This window comes from Malus domestica, chromosome 17 (genome assembly GCF_042453785.1).
Source record: "Malus domestica chromosome 17, GDT2T_hap1".
Taxonomy (NCBI): Eukaryota; Viridiplantae; Streptophyta; class Magnoliopsida; order Rosales; family Rosaceae; genus Malus; species Malus domestica.
The window spans coordinates 29433040-29441751 of NC_091677.1; the positions used below are offsets into that span (position 1 = coordinate 29433040).

The following is an 8712-nucleotide window of genomic DNA, read 5'->3' on the forward strand; positions in this document are numbered from 1 at the left end:
AAGCTCTCCAAACCTAGCAAGAAGCCCAAATCCAGGCCTTCCTTCCACTTCAAGCTCGGGTCCAGTTCATCATCATCATCATCTCCCATCGACTCGTTCCGGCGGTACAGCCGCGACTCAGTTAACCACAAGAACCAGTTCAACAGCTACGCAGGTGGTGCCAAAGAAGGCGATGGCAAGCAGTGGCAGTGGCCAAGCATCGCCTTACAGGCCCTACCGCCACCTCAAGACCCTCCGCGGGCACGAATACCCCGTCGCCTGCGTCAAATACTCCAACGACGGCACCCTTTTGGCCTCGGCGTCCCTCGACAAGACCGTAATCCTCTGGTCCGCCTCCACGCTATCCGGGCTCACTCGATGCCTCTGACCGCCGTGAGCTTCAATCGCGACGGTTCGATTGTCGTCTCCGCCAGCCACGACGGGTCCTGTAAGATTTGGGACACCGAGTCGGGGACTCTGCTGAAGACGCTGATTGACGATAAACCAGCCTCCTTCGGTTGCGGACCCGGAGGTCCATGAAATTATGGAGAAGAAAAAACATCGGCAGTTCAAAGGTATTGAATTGGTTGCTTCTGAGAATTTTGTGTGCAGAGCTGTGATGGAAGCTCTTGGCGGCCACTTGACGAACAAGTACTCCGAGGGTATGCCCGGAGCGAGATACTACACGGGCAATCAGCATATTGATCAGATTGAATTGCTATGTCATGAACGCGCATTGGTAGCTTTTGGTCTTGATCCTGAGAAATGGGGTGTCAATGTCCAGCCTTATTCTTGTACCTCTGCGAATATCGCAGTCTACACCGGTCTTTTGCTCCCAAATGATAGGATTATGGGCTTGGATTCGCCTTTGGGAGGGCATATGAGTCATGGGTATTATACTTCAGGTGGGAAGAAGGTAACGACTGCCTCGATATTCTTTGATAGTTTCCCTTACAAGGTAAATCCGCAAACAGGGTACATTGATTTTGATAAGCTTGAGGAGAGGGCGGTTGATTATCGTCCCAAGATACTTATTTGCGGTGGTAGCTCATACACCAGGGAGTGGGATTATGCCAGGTTTAGGCATATTGCAGATAAATGCGGAGCTGTGTTGATGTGTGACATGGCTCATATTAGCGGTCTTGTGGCAGCCAAGGAATGTGCAAGCCCGTTTTGATTATTGTGATATTGTTACGTCAACAACGCACAAAAGTCTCCGGGGTCCTAGAGGAGGTATTATTTTCTACAGAAAAGGCACAAAATTAAGGAAGCAAGGTGTACATCCTACTGATGAGGGTAGTAACAATTATGATTTAGAGGAAAAGATAAACTTTGCCGTTTTTCCCATCCCTACAAGGAGGTCCTCACAACAATTATATTGCTGCTCTTGCCATCGCCTTAAAACAAGTAGCTACTCCAGAGTATAAAGCATACATGAACCAGGTGAAGAGAAATGCACAGGCCTTGGCTAATGCTTTGTTAAGAAGAAAATGCAGATTGGTGGCTGGGGGTACCGATAATCACTTGCTGCTTTGGGATCTGACTGGTCTTGGTATAACAGAGGAATGCCAAAAAATATGTTGCCGATTATCAGAAGTAATCCATGGCTCCCACGCACTCATACCCACCTGGACCTGCAAGCTGAGAACCAGCAATAGCAGTGATGGATGCACACGCCGCAACCACCACTCTCAACCGTCGTCTCCGTCAGAACCACCGTCAGAGACCCTGACAACCACAAGAAGGTCTTCCACCTCACATCACTACAAGAGTTGAGCCTCCCGCATCTCCTCCTTGCCGTTGAAATAGACCAAGTCGCCATCTCCGCCGCTTAAGCCGTTCATAGTGATCAGCCTGCTGTCAACTCCTCCTCCCCGACCGCATCGGCAACATCAGCACGGGCAGTGCACTTCTGGACTCAAAGCTCAGCAACAGCGGCGGCACCGGCAGCTTCGAGGTCGAGTCTCGGAAGCTCCCTTCCTCCAAGTACAAAAGCGTGGTCCCGTAGCCAAACGAACGCCAGGGCCCACAACGTTGCTGCACAACGCTTCCGTCGCCACAACGCCGGCATCAACTTCGAGTCTTCATCTACTGAACCCAGCTCCCGGTCTTAGCACTCCGCCTCGCCAAGTCCACCTTCATCACTGCAGGATCGTTCCCAAGCAGAAGTTGGTCCCCGCAAGGTTCGAGGTAAGGATGTACTTGGGAATGCCGTGGTGGCTGCTCTAAACCACTATACATCAAACAAAAAAAAAAAACTTGTGAATGCATGGGGCAACCCAATCTCAAACGCCATCGAGCGGGACTCCTTCTCCGTCATCTCCTGCTACTTCCAAAGCTGCACCGCTCCTCTTTTCCCATCTTCCACTGCAGCTGCCAACGACTTCAACGACCGCCGTCAAACGACTAGCCGGTCGTGAAGCTCGAAGCACCATCTTCTCCGTCCTCCTTGCTCCGCTGCCTGCAAACTTCTCTACCCATCATCAACATTTATACAAAAAAGATATATTAAAAAAATAGGATGGTGGAGCAAAGCAAAGTGGTGCATCTGGCACCACGTGAAAAAAGAGGAATGGTGGATCAAAGATGGGGTACAGCCCCATGGCAGATCAAAAGTTTCTGGTGGTGCATGGGCACCATGTGCGGAAAGAAGAAAAAAAAAATTGTAAAAAAAAAAAAAATAATAAATAAATAAATAATAAAAAAATGATGGAACTTGGTGCATCCAGCAAAAAAAAAAAGAAAAAAAAATAAATAAAAAACAAATGCATAGAGAGAAATAGAAGGTCAATTTTATTTATTTTTCTGGAAATTTTACATAAATTTGCATTATACATAAATTAAAAAAAAAAAAAATCAAATCAAATCAAATTTACAAGAGGGGATATTCAAGGACGATCAGGTGGCGCCTCACAACTCGGCAGAGCTCCAAGAAGAGAAGGCGTCGGAGGTTGGCTGTTTGAAGCCTCAGCAGTCGGTACAGCCCCAGAAGACGAAGGTAAATGCTGCTGGAACAAACCCACAAACCTCCGATGATCAAGTAAAATCTGACCATCAGATTCCTGCATCTGGTCAATTTTCCTCTTCATGTTCGTAGCATAGTTGTGTGCAAGCTTGTGCAACTGTTTATTCTCATGCTTGAGCCCTCTGATCTCCTGTTTGAGACTCATCACTTCAGCCGCCAACGATTCAACTTGACGGGTTCGAGCAAATAGGCGTTGGGCCATATTAGACACAGAACCTGCACACTGCACACTGAGAGCCAGAGAATCCTTAACAGCCAACTCATCAGACCGTTTGGAAAGTAGTCTGTTATCTCTAGGAGTGACAAGGTTCCGGGCCACCACCGCAGCGGTCATATCATTCTTCACCACTGAATCCCCAACGGTAAGAGGACCAGTGGGGGATATGAAGGATGAGCGCCATATGTTGTCTGGAGAAGAAGGGACTGCCTCTTCACCAAGATTCAAGTCAAATCGACGATCGGAGGGGCCAGACATTTTCAAAGGTGTTAAAGAAAGAAGAGATCGGACAAATCAAGATCTTAGAAGTGCAAGAAGGGAGTTTTCACGAGCGAAAATTCAAGTGTGCTTTGAAACGAACTGCATGCCTCTATAAAAATCAGCACTCGACGGGATTTCAGAGATCGAAGAGGCGAGCTCAGAATTCGAAGAGGCCATTCAAAAATCGAAGAGGCAAGCTCAGAAATCGGAGAAGCATCTTGCTTTTCCAGACGCGTCGGCACCCATCACACGCAAACTCAGCTTTGCGGAAATCACGGGCAATTTGTTAAAGCGCCAATCCCAGATATCGAAGAGGCGCCAGTCCTTTCAGCCTCGTCAGCACCCGTCACGCGCAAACTCAGCTTTGCGAAAATCACGGGCAATTTGTCGAAGCGCCAATCCCAGATATCGAAGAAGCGCCAGTCTTTTTCAGCCTCGTCAACACCTATCACACGCACGCTCAGCTTGATGAAAATTACGGACAATTTGTCGAAAAAATTCTGATAAAGAAGAAAGCACGTGAAGCCATACTGATCAATCACGCATTGGTTACCGACACGAGTAAAAGAATAGTACCTCTACAGGTACTAACGAATTTCCTATAACTATCCACTTTCACCTTCCATAGCAAGGCAGACACACAGAGCCTCTCTTCATCTCAAAAAATGTTTTCCCAACGAAACCTCTCGAGTCATTCAGTGTTCCTTATTCCTTGGAGTACCTCTGCAAGCTAATGACTCCAAAGCAAAAGTATCTCATATCACCAGGGTAGAGAGCAAGAGTATCTCATATCATGCACTCTCCCTGTCCTTTCCTTTGTCCTTGTTCCTACCTACAAAGACAAGGATAAAGAAAACAATATGCCGGAACTTCCACTCAAACTCGGGTAAGGAACCGACTGCTTGGAACCCTTCCCTGATTGCCTACTTAGCACTGCTCTCGAGTACTCGCCTTCCACTGCTGCTGTACTTTCAAAGAAGCTGCCGCATCTGCTTGGAGGACAGATAAGGCAAGTGAAAATGATACCTTGCAGCATGTGGAGACAAGGTGCAGAAGGAACAAGCAGAGAAGAATGCGGTCTGCACGATCAACTCAGCAGAAGGAGTCCGAACTGAAGAACTCGAGAAGATGCCGCATCTGCCTGAGGACGGTGAACTCGTTTTGACCCTCAAATTCTTGGGTCGACTTACTAGGCGTTGTGGGCTGCACGTGCCGATTCACCACCCTTGAATCAAATCCTTAAAGACCAAGTCACCAATTGGAAGAGGAGCCCATCAATCTCGGAGATCATACCGTTGACCAAACTACTCAGGTGTGAATTAGAAAGATTGAACAAAGCAACAAGTCGTCACCTTCACCTCGTGCCTGCTTGCCGTGTGTTCGAGTCAGCCTTCAAGAATCAAGCCTCAACGGCCCTTGAAGAAGCTTCCAGCCAAATTCTAAATCAAGCCTCGACAGCCCTGGAAGAAATCACAAGTCCGATTCAAGATTAAGTGTCTACCACCCTTGAATCAAAACCTAGTTCAAGAATAAGCTGTGGAAAATCAACAATTGGAGGAATCTAGAAAATCCTTCAACCCAGTTCAAGATCAAAGCTGTGGAAAGTCAACAAAGCGCAACAAAATACGTGTCGATTCACCCACTACCAAAGCCAAAGATCATCTACCACATGAAGCTCCTTGTGGTCCAATTTCAACCTTCAAGATCAAGCCTCGACGGCCCTCGAAGAAATTTCAAACAAAAATTCAAGAACAAGCCTCAACGGCCCTTGAAGAAATCTCAAGCCCAATTCAAGATCAAGCCTCAAACGGCCCTTGAAGAAATCTCCAGCCCAATCCAAGATCAAGCCTCGAATGGCCCTTGGATCGACATCTACAGTAAGGGACTTCAAAACGCATCTCCTACACGTGACAATCACATGTATACGACGCGCCTTGAAGTGGGGGCATTTGTAGACATCGAAATTTCGGTAAATAAATGTTGACCGATAAATCAAAGTGTCAACGCTCATGCATTACATAAATTTTACACGTAGCGTGTGACTCAACGAAAATTGAAATGAGTTGGAAAAGTCATCAAATAGGACACGTGTCAACACCTGACAGAAACGACTTATTTCATCTGGGATATTATATTCAAAATTAGGCCTTGGAAAATTCTATAAATACAAGCCCATTTCATTCATTTTAGGAGACGAATTCATATTACACCTTGAAGCTCTGAAGCTCTAAAACTCCGAAGCTCTCAAGCATCCAGGTTCCCGAAGAATCAAGAAAGCCTTCTTCGTTCTTCGTTCATCGTTCTTCCAAGATCAAGCCCCGACGGCCCTTGAAGAAAGTGTTCTTCGTTCATCGTTCATCCAAGATCAAGCCCCAACGGCCCTTTGGATCAACGAACGTCGACAAATCCATACATCCAACCGTTCTTCAAGATCAAGCCCAAAAGCCCTTGAAGACCTGTTCATCACTGTTCTTCAAGATCAAGCCCAAAAGCCCTTGGAGATCCGTTCATCACTGTTCTTCAAAGATCAAGCCCAAAAACCCATTTGAAGATCCGCTCAAAGCCACCTTCAAGATCAAGTCCACGGCCCTTGAAGAACGTTCATCCAAGATCAAGCCCCAACGGCCCTTGGATCAACGAAACATCCACAAATCAACACCTTACGGAGATCGAATCAGAGGATCAAAATAGAGAGAGATTGTAACCCAAAATCATCAAAAATACAAAATATTTGTTTGTGCACGTTGTTCTTGTCTCTTTCGTTTCAGGAATTTTCCGTGTTCACAATAATCATCCTTTGCCTTGCCCCTTTTCCTTCAACCTTCGAGTCTTGTTTCGTCCCATAGCCTTAGGTATGGAACCTTCACCCGAAGATTGATTTTCTACCCTTATTTCTTGAATGGTAGGAGATCCATCTTCATTCCCATCTACAACTGAGGATGCAGTTCCGAACACCGGTAGAGGACCTACTCTATGTTGAAGTGGATCTTCAAATAACACCCATCCTTTACAAATTTCCCAACAACCGTGGTGCTGAAAGGGTTTCGAGTTGCCCTCCATATACAATTCCTCTGCTTGGCGTACCTACAAAATATATTTACAAAAATTAAAGGAAACTAATTTATGAAATTAAATGTAATATAATTAGATATTTAAAATAAACTGCTAACATTGCTTGATGCCATTTATTCAAACTTGGATGAAGATGTTTCTTCCATCTTGAAGAACAACTCTCATAGTTTCGGGTATTCAGTGGAGTGGTGCATTCGTAGAACTCATGGTAATTTTTGGACACATGAGTCTAAACACCTTTACTTGTTTGAGAACTCCCCTTCACACAATCTTCCGAGACCCATCTATAAGCCCTGCAAAGAGTTTCATCTTCTTTTCGGGTTCAAGCCCTACCTTTCATTGCAGATGAGGCCATTTGAAAATTATTGAAAAAATTGAAGGAAAGATTATTGGAAGAGGTAAGAACATATAATGTGAAGAATTGAAATAGAATGAAGTGAGATAGTATGGAATGGTGAAAATTATGTGACAAATGGTGTAGAAATGGCTTAAGTATTTATACGAAAAAATGAGAATTTTTTAATTTTTTTTAAAATTGTTTTGGCCTAAATTAAAAAATTCAAATCCAACGGTAACTGACGTCAGTTAGTTGTTGGTTTTGAATTTGTGGCCTAGCCCGGGGCTGGTTGGCTGGCTGGGTTGGGCCAACTGGTTGGCCATTTGGCTCTTTTTTGTCCCGTGGGGCCCACGAGCCCTTTGGTCTAGCCCTCGGTTGGATACAGTTTTCAGGCTATTTTCCACCCTCTGGACCCTTCAGTTGGAGATAGCCTTAATGATTTAGTTTGAAGTATATGGTATTAGTGTAACCCTTAAGTTATGACTTACTAGTTTTGTAAAGAAACTGGCTTAGTACTTGTGCGATATTTATCTTAAATGATATTTTAAAAAGCCGGTATATGTTATGGTAATTTCCTGATTGAAAACATAAATTTGTCCCATTTACATGCTGGAAGAAAAAAATTGATTGAATTTGAGTGAATTTTTACTTTAAATTTTTTTTAGCTCATCAAAAGATTTAATGTGCAATTTTACGCATAAATTGATTTAGACTTGGTAAACATATATTTTGTGTAGCAGATGCTTTACGCTGGTCTTGCAGTTTTTTTTTTTTTTTTTTTTTTTTTTTTTTTTTTCTGTCTCTGTCCTAACAAATTGGAAGCTTCTTTTGTCAAACATATTATCTCTTTTAAAATCGATAGCCTACAATCAATTTCAAACACTGACAAAATTATTTCCACCACTATCCCTAATGCAATAATTAGCATGTCATCTGGCCTTTGCGGTGGTGAAAAGTCATACTTGTCCGGTTTGAAGGGAAGGACATGAAAGAGGCAGGTAGAATCTAAAGGTTTGGATGTATTTTTAAAAAGGTTAAAAGTGTTTTTAGGTTTTAAAAGCATTTGAAATGGTTTTTTTTGAAAAAAGTATTAGTTATGTGCTTTTTCTATGAAGCATTTTTAAGTCTTTTTTTTTTTTTTTTCAGGATTTATTTGTATTTTTACTAAGAATTAGTTCTAAAAATATTTTTACTAAAAATGCTTTTAATTATTTTAAAAACACATCCAAACGACTTATAATATCTCGTGATTATCAGACCTATATGAGTTTGAAGTTATTTAATTTCTCGTATTCAATTATATGATGACTCACCCACTGAAAGTTTTGGAATTATATGTCTGGGGCCCTATTTGTCAAATCTATATACATACATGATTCTTGACCGAAAGTTTTGGAATATTTGTTGTTGGCCCAGTGAGAAGGATAAAACTTCGTTGTTGTTGTTTGACTTATTGTCAATGTTAAATTTTCTCCATGGTGAGGGGCCCTGCCGCATGATCCATCCATTAATACTTAATAGGTGAACTGGCAAAGGAGTATAGTAAGTGCTTTAAGTTGAGCACAAACGATAGTCCTTCAGTTACAACCAAATATGGAATTCGGAGCGTCCCAACCATATCATGATTTTCATCAACGGTGAGAAGAAGCATACGATAATTGGTGCTGTGCCTAAAACCACACTGACTAGAACCATTGAGAAATTTTTGTAGAGGTGGCTACCGAAACCCTTTGCAAGATTTCTGTTTTTGGTATAGTTTTTCCCGTTGCTTTTGCTGTGACTGTGAGGGCTACTAATTTAGGCCAAGTTCAGAAGCGTCTT

General features: G+C 43.4%; 1 pseudogene; it reads left to right on the plus strand.

Moving 5' to 3' along the window:
- The first annotated feature begins 472 nt into the window (after positions 1–472).
- LOC139193456 (serine hydroxymethyltransferase 7-like) lies at positions 473–1755 on the plus strand (annotated as a pseudogene).
- The last annotated feature ends 6957 nt before the right edge of the window (positions 1756–8712 follow it).